The sequence below is a fragment of the Phocoena sinus genome, chromosome 10, assembly GCF_008692025.1.
Source record: "Phocoena sinus isolate mPhoSin1 chromosome 10, mPhoSin1.pri, whole genome shotgun sequence".
Lineage (NCBI taxonomy): Eukaryota > Metazoa > Chordata > Mammalia > Artiodactyla > Phocoenidae > Phocoena > Phocoena sinus.
In genome coordinates, this window is record NC_045772.1 from 9,237,044 (window position 1) to 9,258,107 (window position 21,064).

Genomic DNA, 21,064 nt, shown 5'->3' on the forward strand with positions numbered 1-21,064 from the left:
GGCCAGGAGGACCGCGCTGCCAGGGAGCTTGAGCCCAGCGCCACCCTACGGCCGAAGTAGGATGTGGCCGTAGGGAAGCGAGTGCGCAGGCGCGCTCTTCCACCATTTCTCCCGTAAGAGATAAAGGGAAGGACGGCTTCCTTATGTAGTAGCCCCTCTTCATCTTTATTTACAGAACTTTCTTCAGGATCCCTTTCAGGTGGGGCTCTTAAGACCCTGGATTAGGGTACTTTATGAGCACTATGGGGGCGGGAGAGGGCGAATTATTCATTCACTCAGTAAATATTCCTTGGGTGACTGTGCCTGGCCCTTTGGGGTGAAGCAGCAAGGAAGACAGGCCCTCCAAAAGCTAACATGTTAATTGGGAAGGACAACATTTACATACGTAAGTCATTTCGAATGCTGCTGCTTACTGGGAAGGGAGTTTATGCATGTGGCAGGCGTGGCAGTGTGGCAGGTAACTGGCGACAAGGAAGGGCTGGAGGGGACAGCTAGTGCACAAGGCACGAGGAAAGGGAGCGGGTGGGTTCAGGAAGCATGGGTGTCACCGAAGGCCGCTGTGGCTGGAACAGAGATGGAGGGGGAGTGAGGTGAAGGGGGTAGGGGGCAGGCTCTGACCTTGCTAGCCCCAGGCAGGAGTTGGGCTATTTGTCTGGAGGACAAAGGAAAGTTGTTGACTTCTGAGCAAGCCATTGACATGACCCTGTTGGTAGAAAGATCCCTTCGACTACTGTGTACAAAATTGGTGTATAGAAGAGGATTGGCATGGAGACAGAAAGACTAATTCGGAGAATGTTGTACTGGATCCAGGCAACAGTCCCTAGAGTGGTTTGTGTCAGCTGATGGTGGTGAACTTTATTTAGGAGATGAAATCGTCAGGGCTTGACCATGGATTGGTTGTGGGTGATGATGGGAAATGATGTGTCAAAGATTCTCCCAGATTTCTGGCAAGAACAACTAGGTCTGAGGAGAGGGAGAATGTTCATTTTCGACATGTTGGGTTTTTCTGGCTGTGCAGCGTGGCTTGTGGGATCTTAGTTGCCCGACCAGGGATTGAACCCCGGCCCTCGGCAGTGAAAGCGCAAAGTCCTAACCACTGGACCGCCAGGGAATTCCTTGGATATGTTGAGTTTGAGTTGCTTTTGAGACATGCAAGAAAAGAAGTCAGATCATTCCTTAGAGAAGACTAGAGCTCAGAGCAGCGGGTTAGTAAGCAAAGCCAACAGAGAGTGAGCAGCTAGAGAGGCAGGGGGAGCAGAGGTGGCACAGAACCCAAGATGAGGGGGGCATGGGCAGCAACATGACATGCTTTTGAGAGATCCAGTTAGAAGGTAACCGAAGAAAGCCTGTTAGATTTAGCTGTCTGGAGGCCCTTGGCCCAGGCAATTCGGATGGAATGGTAGGACAGAAACCCAGATGCAGTGAGTTGAGGAATGGCTGGGAAAAGGAGACACAAAGACCTTGAGAATAGGTGGTTCTTCCCAGTTGGTGGGCGGGAACATGGGTTTGAGAAGAGTTTTTTCTTTTAGGTTGGGAGAAACTTGAGCCTGTTTAAATGCTGAAGGAAAGGCTTAATAGAGAAGAGCTGATATTCAGAAGAGGGAAGAGGGAGGCAGTCTAGGACTGGGATGGTAATTCACCATCTTGCTGTCCTACCAGCACAGCTTCACATGGCCCAAGATGACTGCTTGAGCTCCAGTCATTTAGTCTGAGTTCATCCAGCAGGAAGGAAAGAGAAAGGTAGGAAGGTGGCATTTGCTTCCTCCTTTTTTTTTTTTTTTTTTTTTTCACATCAACATTTACTTGCAAGCAATCTCCCTTCCCTTTTAAGGAGACTTTAGAGGTCCCTCATGATGCTTCTCCTTACATCGGAATGGCAGTAACCTAGCCCCATGGCCGTATCTCACTGAAAGGGAGGTCAGGAAATGAAGGCTTTGGACTGAACTACAAAGTGACCAACTACAGTTTCTGTTACTGAAAAAAGATTGGGAAATGGATACCAGGAGCTTATGTGCAGTCTCTGCCATGAACGGGGTTGCTGAGGCCTGGTGGTGTGTCTGTTGAGGGAGAGTCTGGAAAGAATTAAGATTTGGAGTCCAGCCCACTCCATTCTAATTCCGGCTCCATATCCTGTCGCCTGTGTGACCTTGAACAAGCCACCTGCCCTCTCTGAGCCTCAGTATCCTCCTCTGTAGAATGAGAGTGATAATCTACCTGACAGAATGACTGCAAGGATTAAATGAGATGCCACGGGGAGACCTGACCTGTGGTAGGTGCTGATGTTTATTACATTCAGAGTAAACTTTAATTTTTTAAAAGAGAATAAACACGCATCGAGCACCTACTGGATGCCAGGAACTTGTTGGATGTTTTTTCATCATACACTTATTTACTTCTCACTCCAACCTGGTGAGATAGGTATTGTAATCTCCTAATTTATAAAGCAGGAAACTCCAATTCAGCAAGTCATCCAACATAGAAATGTCAGGATTTTGAACTCAGGTCTGACTCTGCAATGTTGTGATATAATAAGACATGTATATTTCATCTTTGTCCCAGTTCCTAGCACAGAGCTTCTGAAAGGGTTTTGAAATTTCCTGACAGAGGTGATAGGAGCATCTTTTGTTTTTCGTAACAAGCAGCTTTCCACTGTACTGGAGTTTACGGTTAATGAATGACTGGTGTCTGGAGGCCCCTAGATAACTTCAGGTTGGGGGTTAATCGCAGAGGGACCAACCTTGTGATTAGCGGATTGGAACTTTCAGTCCCCCTTCCCCTGCCCCAGGGAGGGGAGAGGGGCTGGAAATTGAGTTAATCACCAGTGGCCAGTGATTTCATCAATCATGCCTATGTAATGGAACCTCCATAAAAACCCTGAACAAAGGGGTTTGGAGAGCTTCTGAGTTGTGAGTACATACACTTCCTGGGAGCGTGGTACACCCCAAACTCCATGGGGACAGAAGCTCTGTTCTCTGTGGACCCTACCAGATCTTGCCCTATGTACCTCTTCATGTAGCTGTTTGTATCCTTTGTAATAACCCGGCAGAAGTAAGGTGTTTCCCTGAGTTATGTGAGCTGTTACAGCAAATTATGAAAGGTGAGGAGGGGGTGGAGGGAATCCCTGATTTGTAGCCAAATTGTACAGAAATGTGGGTAACCTGAGGAATCTCTACTTGCAACTGAAGAGGGGGACAGTCTTGTGTACTCGGCCCTTAACCTGTGGGGTCTGCACTGACTCCAGATACTTAGCATTAGAATGAATTAAATTACCGGGCGCCCCATTGGTGTCTGCAGAGAGCTGGAGAATTGCTGGCTGGGGGAACCACACACTTGGTGTCAGAAGTGTCCTGCTGGGACTTCCCTGGTGGCACAGTGGTTAAGAATCCGCCTGCCAGGGCTTCCCTGGTGGTGCAGTGGTTGAGAGTCTGCCTGCTGAGGCAGGGGACATGGGTTCGTGCCCCGGTCCGGGAAGATCCCACATGCCGCAGAGTGGCTGGGCCCGTGAGCCATGGCCGCTGAGCCTGCGTGTCCGGAGCCTGTGCTCCGCAACGGGAGAGGCCACAACAGTGAGAGGCCCGCGTAACGCAAAAAAAAAAAAAGAATCTGCCTGCCAATGCAGGGGACACAGGTTCAAGCCCTGGTCTGGGAAGATCCCACATGCCGCGGAGCAACTAAGCCCGTGCGCCACAACTACTGAGCCTGCGCTCTAGAACCCGTGCACCACAATTACTAAGACCACGTGCCACAACTACTGAAGCCTGTGCGCCTAGAACCCATGCTCTGCAACAAGAGAAGCCACCACAATGAGAAGCCTGTGCACCGCAACAAAGAGTAGCTCCTGCTCGCCACAACTAGAGAAAGCCTGTGCGCAGCAACGAAGACCCAACGCAGCCAAAAACAAACAAAATTTAAAAAAAAAAGTGTCCTGCTGTTGTGGGTAAAAACACGTTAGTAGGAGACACTAAGGCCTTTCCTGGCAACCAGTGAAGTAAGCAGACCCGCCAAGGCCCTTCCCAGCTAAGCCTCGGCATAACTTCTTCAAGTTTCTCAGACGACCACGTGTTTCCTGCCTCCATCTTTGTCCCTGTTGTTCCCACACTTGCCTGCCCGCTGAACTTCTGCTCCATCTTCAAGACCCTTAGCAAATGAAAGCCCTTGACATTTTTCTTGATCCTGTAGGGGAGCAAAAATTTCCCTCTGCCCTTCTAGGTTCTCTTTGGCTGGTCTAATATAATTAAATTGGCATAAGACAGATCAACAGGAGAAAAACAATCAAATTTAATTTCGAACGTCCAGGAGCCCCAAACATATGAAGCTCAAAGAAGTGACTAAAGCAGGCAGCTTTTATACCTTGTAGGCAAAGAAACAATTACTTGTGAAGATTTGACAACACGGAAGCCTTTTTGCTTGGGGTAGCAAATTAATGAAGAAGTAACAAAGTTTGTTTATACAGCCTTCTTGGCCTTGAGACCTTGAATTCGCTATCTCTGGCGATAAGGATGCCTCCTCTCCTCCTGGTAGAGGGTATCTTCACATGGGAGATTTATTTCCTGCTTTTTCAGGGGGACAAAGGAGGGTAAGCATGTTCTTGCACGGGCTGTTTCCCAAGAAACTTTAATTCAAAATAATCAATATGCCAGAGTGGCATGTTTGGAGGTGGCCTGCCCTGAACTCCATCAATTCCCTCACCAAGAATCACTCCCTCAGTCATTTGTTGATCATTTAAAACCACAGAGCTTCCCTGGTGGCGCAGTGGTTGAGAGTCCGCCTGCCGATGCAGGGGACACGGGTTCGTGCCCTGGTCTGGGAAGAGCCCACATGCCGCGGAGCGGCTGGGCCCGTGAGCCATGGCTGCTGAGCCTGCGCGTCCGGAGCCTATGCTCCGCGGCGGGAGAGGCCACGGCAATGAGAGGCCCGTGTACCGCAAAAAAACAAAACAAAACAAAAAAACACAGTTATTGTTTGGAGTGGCCTTTCCGACGACAGGAACTATGGCATTTCAGCTCTGGGTCTCCTCGTAGGCCCTGGGGAAGCTTCTCAGTGACTGTGTGTGGCATCAAATTGATTGAAGAGTCAGAGATGAATGGATACATTGGTAGATGAGGCAAGTGGGGGACAGGCAGTCCCAAGGTCCCCAAGTGACTTACAGGGGAGCTGGGACTAGACTTGGGGCTTCTAGATAACCCCCCAATGCCTCTTTCCACCCCTGACCCCCTAACCAATGCACCATGATGGGTCCTTTTTTCCAAAATTCCTCGAGTCTGATCTTCCAGGGAGCAAAAAGACGCTGGGCTCAGCATGGCACTTGGGAGAACAAGCATTAAGTCAGCGCCTCCTGTTTGCAGGACACTGAGCTCCCAAGGGGTAGGGGTGGATCCAAGGAAGTCTGCTGGGGACAGGCCCCCTTCTCTGAGGTCACCGTGCCTGGGAACCAAGCTGTAAAGTGGATCCTGTTTTCCCCAGGACAACCCTGTGGGTCAGGGTTTGCCATCAGTCCAAGTCATGCTTCTGCCAAGGAACAAAGATGTCACAGCTGCTGACCTTGATAACTGTTTAAATGGCCAGAGCAAGCTCCAGGTGCCCAGGTGGACAAGCCACCTGGCGGGGACAAGGGCCCCGATGCACGGTGAAGCACACACATGGCCCGGGACATCAGATAACTCCATGCCACCACACCGTGGCCTTTCCAAACCCCCAACAGCAGAAGAACAAACAGCCATGTAGCTCGTTGGCCACCTTCTGGGAACTGAGAAGGGCTGTGCCTGGGGGTTGGATCCGCCCTTTGTCATGAGGTCTTCAGCAAGGCTTTCTATGGCTCCAGCAAGCTCCCCATGGAGCCAGGAGATGCCATCAGTCCTTTGTTCAGCCTCACACACAGCCCTGCAGCGAATCTGGTTTGCAGGTAACAGCTTGGAAAGGTGCTGTTAAAGACGCTGAAGAATACTTGGAAGAGAGAATAGCTGATTCGCCCACATCCCACCACCCTCATCCTCACCCTCCTTTCTGCCTTCTCCATTCTGGCTGGGAACCCAGGCAGATATTTTGGCCTGGTTGCCAAAAGAGAATGCAGAGACCACCTTGGGCTGGGCTCTCTGCCTTTCTGGGCTTTTCTTGGTCACAAGCATTTTTCCATGGGGCTGTGTGGTCTTCATACTGACCATCTGAAAGGATGCATCAGAGTCCTTTGAGCACCCCCTCATTTTCAAATGTTAGCTGATGAGCGTGTTTCCAGTTGGGGGCTATTATAAACAGCTTGGCAGCAATCATTCATATGATTGAAAACCATTCATTAAATTTCTTACAGAAGCACAGTGAAATACATGGCGGGGGGGGGGGGGAGGGAATGATTTGCTTTACAATTTTAGCAAAGGGGAAAAAAGAAAACAAGGGGAGAGAGATAGAACCAGTGGGACAAAATCAGTATAATCTGGGGTGATGCGTGAATGGGATTTTATGGTGCTGTTCTCTCCCTTTTTTGTGTATGTTTGAAATTTTTCATAAGAAATTAAAAATAGAAATGTAAACACAGTTCCTGCCCTGAAGGAACTCACAGTCCTGTGAGGAAACAGACAAGGAACCAGACCCTGGCAGAGCAGTATAGCATGGGGCTAGGGGACCCGGAAGAGGGCCACCTCCTCTACTTAGGAAATCAGGGAAGGCCTCCCAGAGGAAGTGACATCTTAGCTGAGGCCTGAAGGATACATAGGAGGTGGTCAAATGATATGGAAGGGAAGGGTGTTCCAGGCAGAGGTACCTGCAAGAGCATACAACTGGTAGAGAAAGAAAGGTGGCAGCTAAAGCCTGAAGCGATGGTCTGTCTGGCTTCAGTGCTGGTGAGGCTGAGCCAAAGCTGGAGCAGAGGCAGGGGCAGGACCAGCGGTGCTTCGTGAACCGTAAGTGTCTGGGGGCCTCCAGGTGCCTGGCAGCTGGGGAAGGATGTGATCAGATCTGGATTTGAGGCCGATCGTTCTGATCTCTGTGATTCCTGGGCGCGGGGTGGATTGTGGGTGGTGGGGAAAGCCCCAGGCGTCCTCATGTTCGCAGCTTTCCTTTCCCCTGAATTACTCCTTTAAGATCATTTCCAGAATGCTCACCCCCGCGTCGTGCTCTCAATTTCTCTGTGCACTACTGCTATCTTCACTTTGGTTTACCTCTTCAAAGATGCTGTGACCTCTTTGAAAGCCGGGACTAGGTTTTACTCGTCTCTGCAACCCCAGTGTTTCGCACATAGCAGACACTAAATAAATGCTTTGTGAATGAATGAACTTTTATTGAGCACGTACCAAGTGCCAAGCACTTTTCTCAGTGCTTTACACATATTACTTCGTGTGCAGGGTTGTCATAACCACTCCCGTGGAATGTGTTACTATTACCCCTGACTGGGATATGCCATCAGACCATGATGCAGGTCTAAAGGTCTGACTCCTGGGGGTGGGGGGGGGGGGGGCGGGGGGTTGAGTGAGAAGGGTCTCAGATGGCAGGTAGGTAGTGCAGCCATAGGAAAGTGTCAGGTGACCTGGAGAGTCCTGGTTAAAGGCGTCCTGTGTCTCGTGGGGACCAGCCCGAGTTAGCTCCCCTCTGCTCAGTCACTAGTTAGGAGCAGTCCATTCCTGCAACCTTGGCAGGAACATGAGGGTGGATCTGGAAAGGCAGCAGCTGGAGCCGTCTGTCAGTGATATGCACAATCCCTATTTTACAGTCATGAAAAATGAAGCCCAGAGAAGTTAGGTCACTTGCCCAAGGTCACACAGCTAGGAAGCAGTGGAGCTCCTTTGCTTCAAGAGCTGTCTTTGTGACCCCCTACTTCATGACAGTGTTGTTATGGGTTGAATCGTGTCCCCCCAGATTCACGGAGTCCTAATCCCCAGTACCTCAGAATGTGACCTTATTTGAAAATAGGTCGTTGCAGTTGTAATATGTTTTGTTTTGTTTTGTTTTGGCCGTGCTGCATGGCATGTGGGATCTTAGTTCCCCAATCAGGGATCGAACCCACGCCCCCTGCAGTGGAAGCACGAAGTCTTAACCACTGGACCGCCAGGGAAGTCCCAGATGTAATATGTTAATATGTGATCATACTGGAGTCAGGTGGGCCTCTAATCCAATATGACGGTGTGAATTCCTCTCTAAAGTGGAGCCATAATACCTACTTCACAGTGTTGTTGTGGGTTCACAACACACGGGGGAATGTATGCAAAGATGTCCAAACTGGGAAAGGCAAGGTGGTGCTCTTATTACAGAGAGGGAGACTGAGGCCCAGGGAGTTGAAGTGACAGCTAGAATGTGGCAGAGCCAGGAACTTAACGCAGGCCCCTTAGAGCCCCGGGTGGATCTGACTTCCTCTGGTCCCCGCCAACCCCTGGAAATGGCCCAGCGTGACAAGAGGAAGCCAACTCCTGCAGGAATGTGCCCCGGCCCTCAGCCAGCAGCATGACCGAGGCTGGGATCCTTCCCCGGCTCGGTTCCAGCTCCTGACCATGGCCAGGTGCTCGCGGACAACACCATGTCCTGTGGCTCCTGTCCCTGCCTCCTGTGGCTCAACCCTCTGGAGGATATCTGTGTGGGGGACTCCTCTGGCCAGCCACCCCCGGGGCCCAGTCGTGACCTCCCTCCTGCATCTGCCCCTCAGCTCTGTCTGTGGAGACTCCTGGCTTCCGAGCCGTCCAAGGGAAGCAGGTCCTCCTTGAGTCCAGCCCGGTGCCACCAGGCTGCCCATCTGCAGGCTGTTTCCCCACCTGGCAGCTCCTGGAGACAAGGGCCTCTCCTTTCCGGCACTCCAGACCCCTCCCTGAGCACCCCAGACCCCAGACCCCCAGTGCCCACCCCAGGCTTCAGGAGCCCAAAGGAAGGGGAGTTTGCTGGAAGACGGTCAGAACTGACAAAGAAAAGGGCAAAAGGTGTCTTTCCTGAGCATCCAGAGGGCTATGGAAAAAGCAGGACTGGTGTTTGAGTCTCAGCTAGAACACTGCTAGCTGCGTGGCCCTCCATCCAGCCACTCATTCAACAAATACCTACCTAGCACTTACCGTGCATCAGACCCTTAGAGAGGGTGGTATATGCACGACTCTGGACTCGGACAGACCTGGTTCAAGTCCCAGCTCAGCCCTTTACTGTGTGACCTCAGACGAGTTGCTTAACCTCTCTGAGCTTTCTTTGTCTCATCAGTTAAATGGAAGGAATTTTACCATCCTCTTTTCAGGATTGCTGGGAAGATAGAATAGACATCGGTAAGGAGTTTTGCATGCACCCGGCACCCAATGAGTACTCCATAAATGGCCTTGTTGCTGCTATAGAAGGTACTGGAGGTTGAAAGGTAAGTAACGTGGAGCCTCTGCCCTTGAGAAGCAAATGGAGAGAGAGAGATGAACCTGAATCAGTGATTAGTAAAAACACACCCTGGGTTTGGCGTAGAAGGACAGACTCGCTGGATGGGGTGGGGGCAGGGAGGAATAAAGAGGATGGAGAATCCAAAAGGCTTCCCGGAGGAGGTGCCCAACCTTAGGGAATTCAGCTAACTTCTCTAAGCATCTCATCAATTGTTTATTTTCTTTAACGAGTAATTCTTAGGCAAAACTGTAGTCACCAAAAGCAGGTCAGTAGGTACCAGGGGTGCAGGGAAGCAGTTGGATAGCACTGTACATATTATTTTATAACCTGTTTTTTCCACTGAATATAATTTTAATGTTTTATTTCATTATTCTTCTACAATAAAGTTCTTATTTCCCTCATGGCATTCCATTGTAAAGATACAACCAAGATTAATTAACCAGTTTCCCTTGCATGATGTCTTGGTTGTTTCCTGCTCCTCAGGATTCAACTCCAGGTTGCATGGTGTATCCCTGTAGACCAAGATTTCTTAACCTTCTCTGTGCAAGAGAGCCCCTGGCCACCAGGAGAAGCCTGCCACCCTCAAAAAATAATATTTTAAAATGCATAAAATAATATACCAAAGTTTGCAAAGGAAACCAATTATCCTGAAACACATTTATCAAAATATGTTTTAAAATTGGGCTACAGCGGTCCAAAGAAGGTGTGAGACCCATGGAACAGAGCAGCCCACGGGTCTTCAGGCTGGCTGTGGCCTGAAGCACCCAACCCCACCCAGCCCCGCCCAGCCGTGATCAGCTGAACCCCGCAACACCCACAGATGTGTGAGTTTATTTTAAACCACTGAGTTTTGGGACTTCCCTGGTGGAGCAGTGGCTAAGACTCCGCACTCCCAAGGAAGGGGGCCCGGGTTCGATCCCTGGTCAGGGAACTAGGTCCCGCATGCATGCTGCAACTAAAAGTTCGCATGCCACAACTAAGGAGCCCATGTGCTGCAACTAAGGAGCCCTGGAGCCTCAACTAAGCAGCCCGCCTGCCGCAACTAAGACCCGGCACAACCAAATAAATAAATAGAAATAAATATTAAAAATAAATAAACGACTGAGTTTTGGAATAGTGTGTTACACAGCAAAGGCTAACTGATAACAGTGGGGGAGGATAGTCTTCCTACAGAAAGCATCACCTAAGCTTATGATTAAACCTGGAGCAGAAATGGCAAATAAGCATATGAAAAGATGCTCCACATGTCTTTGGGGAACTGCAAATTAAACAACAATGAGTTACCACTACATACTTATTAGAATGTCTAAAATCCAAAACACTGACACCACCAAATGCTCGCAAGGATGTAGAACAAGAGGAATTTTCCTTCATTGCTGGTGGGAATGCAAAACGGCACAGACACTTTGGAAGACAGTTTGGTGGTTTCTTACAGAGTTAAACATAGTTTCACAATATGATCCAGCAATTGCGCACCTTAGTATTTATCTAAATGAGTTGAAAATTACATCCACACAAAAACCTGCACATGGGGCTTCCCTGGTGGCGCAGTGGTTGAGAGTCCGCCTGCCGACGCAGGGGACACGGGTTCGTGCCCCAGTCCGGGAAGATCCCACATGCCGCGGAGCGGCTGGGCCCGTAAGCCATGGCCGCTGAGCCTGCGCGTCTGGAGCCTGTGCTCCGCAACGGGAGAGGCCACAACGGTGAGAGGCCCGCAAACCACAAAAAAAAAAAAAAAAAAAAAAAACCTGCACATGGATATTTATAGAAGCTTTATTCATGATTGCCAAAACTGAAGCAACCAAGATATCCTTCAGTAGATGAATGGATAAAGAACTGGGAATCCAGACAAGGAAATATTATCAGAGATAAAAAGAAATGAGCTATTGGGACTTCCCTGGCGTTCCAGTGGTTAGGACTCTGCACTTTTCACTGCTGTGGCCCGGGGTTCAATCCCCAGTCAAGGAATTAAGATCCTGCAAGCCGCACAGCACGGCCAAAAAAAAAGAAAAGAGCTATTAAGCTTCATGAAAAGACGTGGAGTAACCTTAACTGCATATTGTTAAGTAACGAAGCCAGTCTGAAAAGGCCACGTACTGTATGATACCAGCTATATGACACTCTGGAAAAGGCAAAACTAGACACAGTAAAAAATCAGTGGTTCCAGGGGTTCAGGAAGAGAGAGGAAGGGAGGAATAGGTGAAGCACAGGGCATTTCTAGGGCAATGTAAATATTCTATACAGTACTGTAATGGTGGATACGTGACATTATGCATTTGTCAAAACCCATAGATTGTGCAACACAAAGAGTGAACCCTGATGTAAACTGTGGACTTTAGTTAAGCATAATGTATCATTCATATATACAATGAAATACTACTCAGCCATAAAAAAGATTGAAATAATGCCATTTGCAGCAACATGGATGGGCCTAGAGATTATCATACTAAGTGAAATAAGTCAGGAAGAGAAAGATAAATACCATTCTATATCACTTATATGTGGAATCTAAAATATAACACAAATGAACTTATCTATGAAACAAACAGACACAGAGACATAGAGAACAGACTTGTGGTTGCCAAGGGAGAAAGGGGGTGGGGGAGGGAGGGATTGGGAGTTTGGGGTTAGCAGGTGAAAACTATTATATATAGAATGGGTAAGCAACAAGGTCCTACTGTACAGAGCAGGGAACTATATTCGATATCCTGTGATAAACCATAATGGAAACGAATATAAAAAGGAATATATATATATATATATATATATATGTATAACTGAATCACTTTGCTGTACAGTAGAAATTAACACAACTGTACTTCAACAAAATAAATTTTTTAAAAGTAGTAATAATAGTGCATCATTGGGCTTCCCTGGTGGCGCAGTGGTTGAGAGTCCGCCTGCTGATGCAGGGGATGCGGGTTCGTGCCCCGGTCCGGGAAGATCCCACATGCTGCGGAGCGGCTGGGCCCGTGAGCCACGGCCGCTGAGCCTGCGTGTCCGGAGCCTGTGCTCCGCAACGGGAGAGGCCACAGCAGTGAGAGGTCTGCGTACCGCAAAAAGAAATGAGGCTTGTGTCACATGTTGAAATGATAATATCTGAATATATTCAGTTCAATAAAATATGTCCTTAAATTAAAAAAAAAAAAAAATGCATCATTATTGGTTTAACAATGGTAACAAATGTATCAGTAATGCAGGACATTAATAATAGGGTAAACTCTGGGGGCAGTGAGATGAGAAGTATGTGGGAACTTTCTGTATTTCCTGCTCAATTTTTTTTTTTTTTCTTTTTTTTTTCCCGGGCCTCTCACTGTTGTGGCCTCTCCCGTTGCGGAGCACAGGCTCCGGACGTGCAGGCTCAGCGGCCATGGCTCACGGGCCCAGCCGCTCCGCGGCATGTGGGATCTTCCCGGACCGGGGCACGAACCCGTGTCCCCTGCATCGGCAGACGGACTCTCAACCACTGTGCCACCAGGGAAGCCCAATTTTTGTTAACATTTTTTAAAAAATTAATTTATTTATTTTTGGCTGCGTTGGGAATTCGGGCTTTCTCTAGTTGTGGCGAGCGGGGGCTACTCTTTGTTGAGGAGCGCGGGCTCAGTAGTTGTGGCTCACAGGCTCTAGAGCGCACGCTTGGTAGTTACGGCTAATGGGCTTAGTTGCTCCGTGGCATGTGGGATCTTCCCGGACCAGGGCTCGAACCCGCGTCCCCTGCATCGGCAGGCGGATTCTTAACCACTGCACCACCAGGGAAGTCCCTTCCTGCTCAATTTTAATTTTTTTTTTTTTTTTTGGCCACGCAGCGTGGCCTGTGGGATCTTAGTTCCGCAAACTGGGATTGAACCCGGGCCCTTGGCAGTGAAAGCGCCAAGTGCTAATCACTGGGTCACCAGGGAATTCCCTCCTGCTCAATTTTATTTTCTGTCGGTTTTACTGAGATATTACTGACGCACAGCACTGTATAAGTTTAAAGTGTACAGCATAGTGATTTGACTAACATACATTATGAAATGATGACCCCAGTAAGTTTAGTGAATATCCATCATCTCATATAGATACAAAATTTTCAAAAATAGAAAAAAGTTGTTTTCCTTGGGATGAGAACTCTTAGGATTTACTTCCTTAAGAGCTTTTCATGTGTAACATACAGCAGCATTCATTATATTATTTATCAGGTTGTACATTACATCCCTAGTACTTATTTATCTTATAACTGGAAGTTTGTACTTTTGACCACCTTCATCCAATTCCCCCTTTCCCCACCCCCCCACCCCTGCCACAAATCTGATCTCTCTTTCTATGAGTTTGTTCAGCTGTTTTTGAAATATAATGACCTACAATACTATGTTAGTTCTTGGTGCACAGCATAGTGATTCGATATTTCTGTACATTTCAAAATGATCACCACTCAACTTTTACGTAAACCTGAACCTGCTCTAAAAAATAGTCTTATGAAACAAAAGAAAATGGGTTGTACTTATGGATGTGCTTCTTATGAATGCATTTAATAGCAAGATCCCATAGCGGGGCTAATAATGATGGAACTCTGAAATGGTGATGAGTGGCCGACGCTCTGATTTCTACAACGCTGTGATTTCTGTTGACAGCAAAGCCACAGGTATGGCTAATTCTACTGTGGTTTGCTGCCTATATTTGTAAGTGAAGGAAGTGCTAAATTTCATCGAGACGTTCCTGGAAATAAAGGTGTCATGTTTTTGTTCCCCATCCAGGTTCACAGATCCCTGCTGTACAGTTACCTTTCTTTGACCTTCTGATAAACTCCAGGAAATGGTTTTGTCGGGTCAGAAGATGCACATTGTTAAAAGGTTTTGCTGCAATTGGAAAATTGTCTTCCAGTTTGCAGGTGCAGTTTCCAGTCACCCAGCATATAAAAGGGCCTGTTCTCCTGCCTCCAACCTGCAGCCAGGGGTCCTGGGATTCTGCATCCCCTGGGCCACTCTGCTCTTTAATACTGAAGTGAAAATCACCTAAGCGTCAAGGCTCACTTTGCCAGTGACTTCCAAGCAATGCTTTCTGTTTCCTGCTCTGACCTGGTTGCCACTCATCACCTCGGCCACCTCCCTTCCTCTGGACCACTGCCCTTCTCCCCAGAAATGGGTAACCTCCTGCCATCTGGTGACATCTCCAGGCTTCAGCTCTCAGGATGGCTTCTCTGGGCTCAGCACCCTCCCTGAATTCCCTGAAACACAGCTACCACCAACCTGACAAAACCTGGCTGCAGGTTTGGGGAGAACAAAAGGCAGATTTAAATCGGAGATCAGGGACTTCCCTGGTGGTCCAGGGGTTAAGACTCCGTGCTCCCAATGCAGGGGGCCCTGGGTTCGATCCCTGGTCAGGGAACTAGATCCCACATACCGTAACTAAGAGTCCACAGGCCGCAACTAAAGACCCAGCACAGCCAAATAAATAAATAAATATTTAAAAATTTAAAATAAACTGGAAGTCCACAGTCTGGGATTCTTCACGGGGGCCACGTGCCTGCTTTCTTCTTAGCCCCCACTGGCCTCTGTGCAGGGGCTCAGTGCCCTTGACTGGGTCCCTATTGCCCAGCATGTAGACCTGTCCAGCCCCCCACCCCAGGGGAGAAGAAGTCCTGGCCTCCCGTCTAAAGCTTGCTTCACCTCCTTCTCCTGCACCCTCCTGCACAGAGCAGTCCAAAATCGAGATTAAGGGGGAAAAAAAGTTCTTTAACTAGCTGACCCAGTTTATATAACTGAATAGAATACTTAACATCTTAGTCTAAAGCAGCTGTCTTTGGGCGTCCCCAAGAATAGCAGGAAGCTCTTACTTCACAGCTGCCTGACCAAGAGGGCTCAAGAAAGTGGTCTTTCCAAAACAACCCAGAACAAAGGGAGGATCGTCTCTGTAAACAGATCCCCTCTGCTGCCCTAGAATGCAAAAGATGTTTATAACCTTTACGATTGTCACAGTTTCTATCATCGGCAGTTTTATGATGCATTCTCCTGTGGCACCCCATGATGCTCTCGTTTTATTAAAATGAATGTTTGATAATTTAGTAAAATTTATTTTTAAAATTAATTTATTTATTTTGGCTGCATTGGGTCTTCATTGCTGCGCACGGGCTTTCTCTAGTTGCAGCGAGCAGGGGCTACTCTTCTTTGCAGTGTGCGGGCTTCTCATTGCAGTGGCTTCTCTTGTTGCGGAGCACAGGCTTTAGGTGCACGGGCTTGAATAGTTGTGGCTCGCGGGCTTTAGAGCGCAGGCTCAGTAGTTGTGGCACACAGGCTTAGTTGCTCCGTGGCATGTGGGATCTTCCCGGACCAGGGCTCGAACCCGTGTCCCCTACATTGGCAGGTGGATTCTTAACTACTGCGCCACCAGGGAAGTCCCTAATTTGGTAAATTTTAAATGGTACTTCAATTTGATTTAATTTATATTTCTCTGATTACTAGAAAAATTGAACTCTGGCCTGAATTGTCTGTTTAGATTAGGAACCTATATTTCTCTCTGGTAACATGTAGGAAGTATTTTTCCCAGTTTTCCATTGTCTTTTTAACTTAATTTGTTGACCTAAAGCGTTTACACTTTTACATAGTCAAGTCTCTTAGTACTTTCCTTTCTGGTGGCCGCCTTCTGTGTTATGCTGAGAAAGACCTCCCCTACCCCAAATTCACATAAATAATCACTTAAGTGGTTGTGTTTACTCCATTTGGAGTTTTAATGCAGTGTAAGGGATCCAACTTGATTGTTTCCAAGTATATAGCCAATTTCACATTAAAGTCTTCTATTGAATAGTCTCTTCTTTCCCCCACGGCTTTGAAATGCTACCTTTATTAGTTTTGGAAATCCTATACACCAGTTCCTTTGTTTTTAAAATCCCTACTACCTCCCAGCGATGTGATGATGATTAAATGAAGTAGCTTCTTCAGAGCCTTTAGCACGAGAACATAGAATCTGCTCCAAACATGTTGGTTCTCGTCCCTTCTTCTTCTCTTTCCCAGTCCCATTTCCCTCTTCTCATGCCACATGCATCTACCATTTGACCTTGGGATTCTGGGAACAGTTCCAGATTCACAGAAGGTGTTTACTAAGGCCTTTGCCATTTGGGCCCCCCAAACTGCTAATCATCTCAGCCAGGGTGACCTTGCTCGTGAGAACTGGATGAGTGAGCCCCCGGTGAGGAAGGTGGTAATTACACAGTGCTGGGGAGGTGGGAAGTGGTGGTCAGGGAAGAGTTCACAGTGGAGGTCAGGGAAGAGTTCACAGTGGAGGTGACCTCGGAGCTGGGTCTAGGAGGGGAGAGGAATTGGGCAGGCAGAGAAGGGAGAAGGCATTTCAGGCCAAGGGAACAGCACGACCAAGGGGTGGGTTGCGGGGTGTTGGGCAATGGCTGAAGTTGAATGTGGCAGAATGCTGGGGAGGGTGCACGGGAAGGAGTAGGGCTTCATTTAAGTGGGAGAGTCACGTGATCGTACTTGTGTTTTTGGAAGATCACCCCAGGCCAGGCAGCAGGCAGGGAGACCAGGACTAAGAGGCTGCTAAGAAAACCCAAATAAAAGTCCAGGGGTGGTGGCCTGGACTAGAATGGTGGCCATGAGGAGGAAAGGAAATGGGCAGTTTTCCAAAATATCCAAATAGGTAAAATAGAAAGAATGGCCTTAGATTGGCAGAGAGGGGAGCTGAGGATGCCTCCCGGGTGCCTGGCTCGGGCAGCTGGGCCAATGGTGGAGGGTTTTCTGAGACAGGAGGAGCAGGTTGGGGCCCGGGTTGGGAGGACTTGGGGATGGATGGGGAGAGGCAGGGGTGGAGAAGACACAGAAAAATTCAAAATATGCAAACTCAGTGTATTACTGTATGCATTCCTGGCATCTGTTGTGAAAGGGCAGAACCAAGGAAGTGGCAGAAGGGATGGTGGGAAGTGGATGGTTTAAAAAATACTTAGGGGGCTTCCCTGGTGGCACAGTGGTTGAGAGTCTACCTGCCGATGCAGGGGACACGGGTTCGTGCCCCGGTCCAGGAAGATCCCACATGCCACGGAGCGACTGGGCCCGTGAGCCATGGCCGCTGAGCCTGTGCGTCCGGAGCCTGTGCTCCGCAACGGGAGAGGCCACAACAGTGAGAGGCCCGCGTACCGCAAAAAAAAAAAAAAAAAATTTAGGAAGTTGAGTCAATAAGATCCAGGGGTGGATTTCTGCAGAGAGGGATAAATCTCTGATAAGACCCCCGGCAGGAACTGGAGACTGATGGCATCTTTTTCTGAGGTGGTGAACACAGAGAAAAGTGGAGGTTTGATGGGAAGATCAATTCAGTAACTCAGCAATTCCCAATTAAGCACCTAATTGCTCTATGCCAGGTACCTTTTTTAAAAAATTTTTATTGGAGTATAGTTGATTTACAATGTTGTGTCAGTTTCAGGTGTACAGCAAAGTGAATCAGTTATACATATATATACATATATCCACTCTTTCTTTTTTTTTAATGCCAGGTACTTTTGTATTTGGGATAGAGCAATGACAAAATCTCTGCTCTCGTGAGATGTACATTCAGTGAGGAGAGCCAGACAGTAAAGAAATAAACAGGCAAACATGTTAAATGGTAAAAAGTGCTATGGAGGAAAATACAGTGGGGGTGGGGACTGCTGTTTTTAAAGGCATGACTAGGGAAGGTGCCATTGAGAAGGTGTCATGTGGGCAGAGACTTGGAGTGGGGAAGAGCATTCCAGGCAGAGGAAACTGCAAGTGCAAATGCCCTGAGGCAGGAACGTGCTAGGTGTGTTCAAGACACAGTGAGGAGGCCAGTGTGGCTGGAGAACATGCGATGGGAGAGGTGGCAGAGGCAGATCCTGTGGGGCCATGTAGGTCATTGTAAAGACTCTGGCTTTTATGCTCAGAAGGACAGGAAAACTTTCTGGAGAGTCTTAAGCAGAAGAGGACCATGAGCTAACCTGTATTTTATCTTTTTTAATTTTTATTTTTTAATTAATTTATTTTTGGCTGCATTGGGTCTTCGTTGCGGTGCGTGGGCTTCTCATTGTGGTGGCTTCTCTTGCTGCAGAGCACGGGCTTTAGAGCGCAGCCTCAGTAGTTGTGGCGCACGGGCTCAGTAGTTGTGGCTCACAGGCTTAGTTGCTCCGCGGCATGTGGGATCTTCCCGGACCGGGGATCGAAACCGTGTCCCCTGCATTGGCAGGCAGATTCTTAAGCACTGTGCCACCAGGGAAGCTCTAACCTGTATTTTAAAAGCTTAGTGATTAAGATTTCTTTGGTCTTTAGATTCCCAATTCCACCATTTTCTAGCTGGGTGACCTTGGATAAGTTTTATGTATGTATGTACGTATAGATACATATATGTATGTATGTGTTCTTTTCCAGATTCTTTTCCCTTATAGGTTACTACAAGATACTGAATAGAGCTCCCTGTGCTGTACAGCAGGTCCTTGTTGTTTATCTACTTTATATTTAGTAGTGTGTATCTATTAACCCCATGTTCCAAATTTATCCCTCCCTTCTTGGACAAGTTATTTAATTTCTCTGTGCCTCGGTTTCATTATCTGTAAAATGAGGATAATAATAGTACTCACTCTGTATGGATATTGTGAGGATTATATAAAGTTAATATAAAGAAAGCACTTAGAACAGTTTCTGGCACATTATAGCACCGTATAGTGGGAGCAGTGATTATGATAATATTGAATAGTTATATCTTGGCTGCTGACGTTGAGAACAGACTGGAGGGGACCACGGTGGAAGCAGGGATGCCATCTGGGCAGCTCCTGCCGTGGTCCAGGAGAACGATGAGAAGGGCTTGGACTAGAGGCCACAGTGGGAATGGAGAATTAGGAAGAGCTGACAGCATTTGCCAATGGATCAGATGTGAAATATGACAGAAAGGGGAACCAAAGACCGCTCCAAGGATTTCACCCTGAACATGTGGAAGACGGAGTTCACTGAGCTGGGGAGTCTGGGTTTCAGGGCGGAACATCATCAGGACTTGGGCTTTGCGTATGTTAAATGGGAGATGTCGACGAGGTATCTCCGTGTAAAGGCGCTTGGATCTACAAGTGACCTGAGCTGGGGGTGTAACCTTGGGAGTGGTCAGTATACGGTGGATGTTTAAAGCCAACAGACCAGATGGGCTCACCCAGGAAGCAAGTATGGATTGAGAGAAGGGCCAAGGATGGGTCTGGGAGTCTGCCATGTTGACGCTAGGGCTCAACCAATGCCACCACCCAATTGATGTGACTTGAAAAGCCTGCAGACTTTGGAAAAAGCTTGAGTAAAAGGTTTTTGGTTTTGTCGGAGCTCTCTCAAACCTTTGAAGTAGCATTTCTAGGACACGTATTGGGACAGGCTTGGGAAGACAGCAGAGATGGGTAAGCCCAGAGGATGGATGGGTACCAAAGCTGAAGCCTTTGCTGATCCAGAAATATTCAGAGCCGGGGGAATTGTTGCATAAAACAGCCTTTAAGGATATGTGAACTACTGAAAGTGTATAAAAATATTTCAACAAAAAGCAGCAAAGTGGCTAAGAGCTTTTTTTTTTTTTTTTTGGCTGCACCGCCCAACATGCGGGATCTTAGTTCCCCAACCAGAGATCAAACTCGCGCCCCCTGCAGGAGAAGTGTGGAGTCTTAACCACTGGACCACCAGGGAAGTCCCAGAGCATGGGTTTTTTGTTTTTTATAAATTTATTTATTTATTTTCGGCTGCGTTGGATCTTCGTTGCTGCGCACGGGCTTTCTCTAGTTGCAGCGAGTGGGAGCTACTCTGCGTTGCGGTGCGTGGGCTTCTCATTGCAGTGGCTTCTCTTGTTGTGGAGCACGGGCTCTAGGCACGCGGGCTCAGTAGTTGTGGCTCACAGGCTCTAGAGCGCAGCAGAGCCATGGGTTTTGAAGGTGGGTGCACTACGGTGCTTCAGGCTCTGCCCCAGTGTGACCCTGGCTCTACCCAGCTCCTCCTCAGTAGAATGGGATCAGCTTAGTGCCTCTATCCATAGGCGTTGAAGAAGTGAAATAGATAATACAAAGTGCCTAGCATAGCGCTGGCCCCAAAAGAAAAAAACAGTTTTCTTCCCTTTTTTTTTTTTAATCGGGGTATAGTTGTTTTAGTGTTGTGTTCACTTCTACTGTACAACATAGTGACGTAGAGTTCCCTGGGCTATACAGCAGGTAAACACTGTTTTCTTCTATACCTACTCCCACTCACACTTGTGACACTAAAAGTGTGGGGTTTCTCCCACACTGACCAATTCTCTGACACCAGCTGGGTGTCCTAACCGAACCCTATTCAGTTCTGATACTATCCACCTGGAGTTAGGGTCCCATCCCATAAGTTAGGGGATCAGTTCCACAGACTGCCGTCACTTCAGAAACTATTTCTGACCTACCAGATATAAATCAGAGGTTCCCATGACCCCCTCCTTGTGTTCAATAATTTGGTAGAATGGCTCACAGAACTCCAGAAAGTACTTTACTTATTTTTACCTATTTATTATAAAAGGATACATCTCAGGAACAGTCAGATGGAAGAGATGAATAGGGCAAGGCATGTGGAAGTGGGTACAGGGCTTCCATACCCTCTTCAGGCCTGCCATCCTCCCAGCACCAACCTACAAGCTCTTGGAACCCCTTTGAGTTTTATGGCGGCTTCATGATGTAGGCATGATTGATTAAATCATTGGCTGTTGGTGATTGAACTCAATCTGCAGCCCCTCCCATCTCTCCAGAAGTCAGGGGGTAGGGCTGAAAGTTCCAACC

General features: G+C 47.9%; 1 long non-coding RNA gene across 1 annotated transcript; it reads left to right on the top strand.

The window, feature by feature from the left end:
- Positions 1–125: 125 nt before the first annotated feature.
- Positions 126–15,416, top strand: LOC116760246. Its single transcript, XR_004351690.1, has 3 exons — positions 126–385; positions 9,197–9,310; positions 14,058–15,416. It is a non-coding gene; the product is annotated as an uncharacterized LOC116760246 (long non-coding RNA).
- Positions 15,417–21,064: the final 5,648 nt, after the last annotated feature.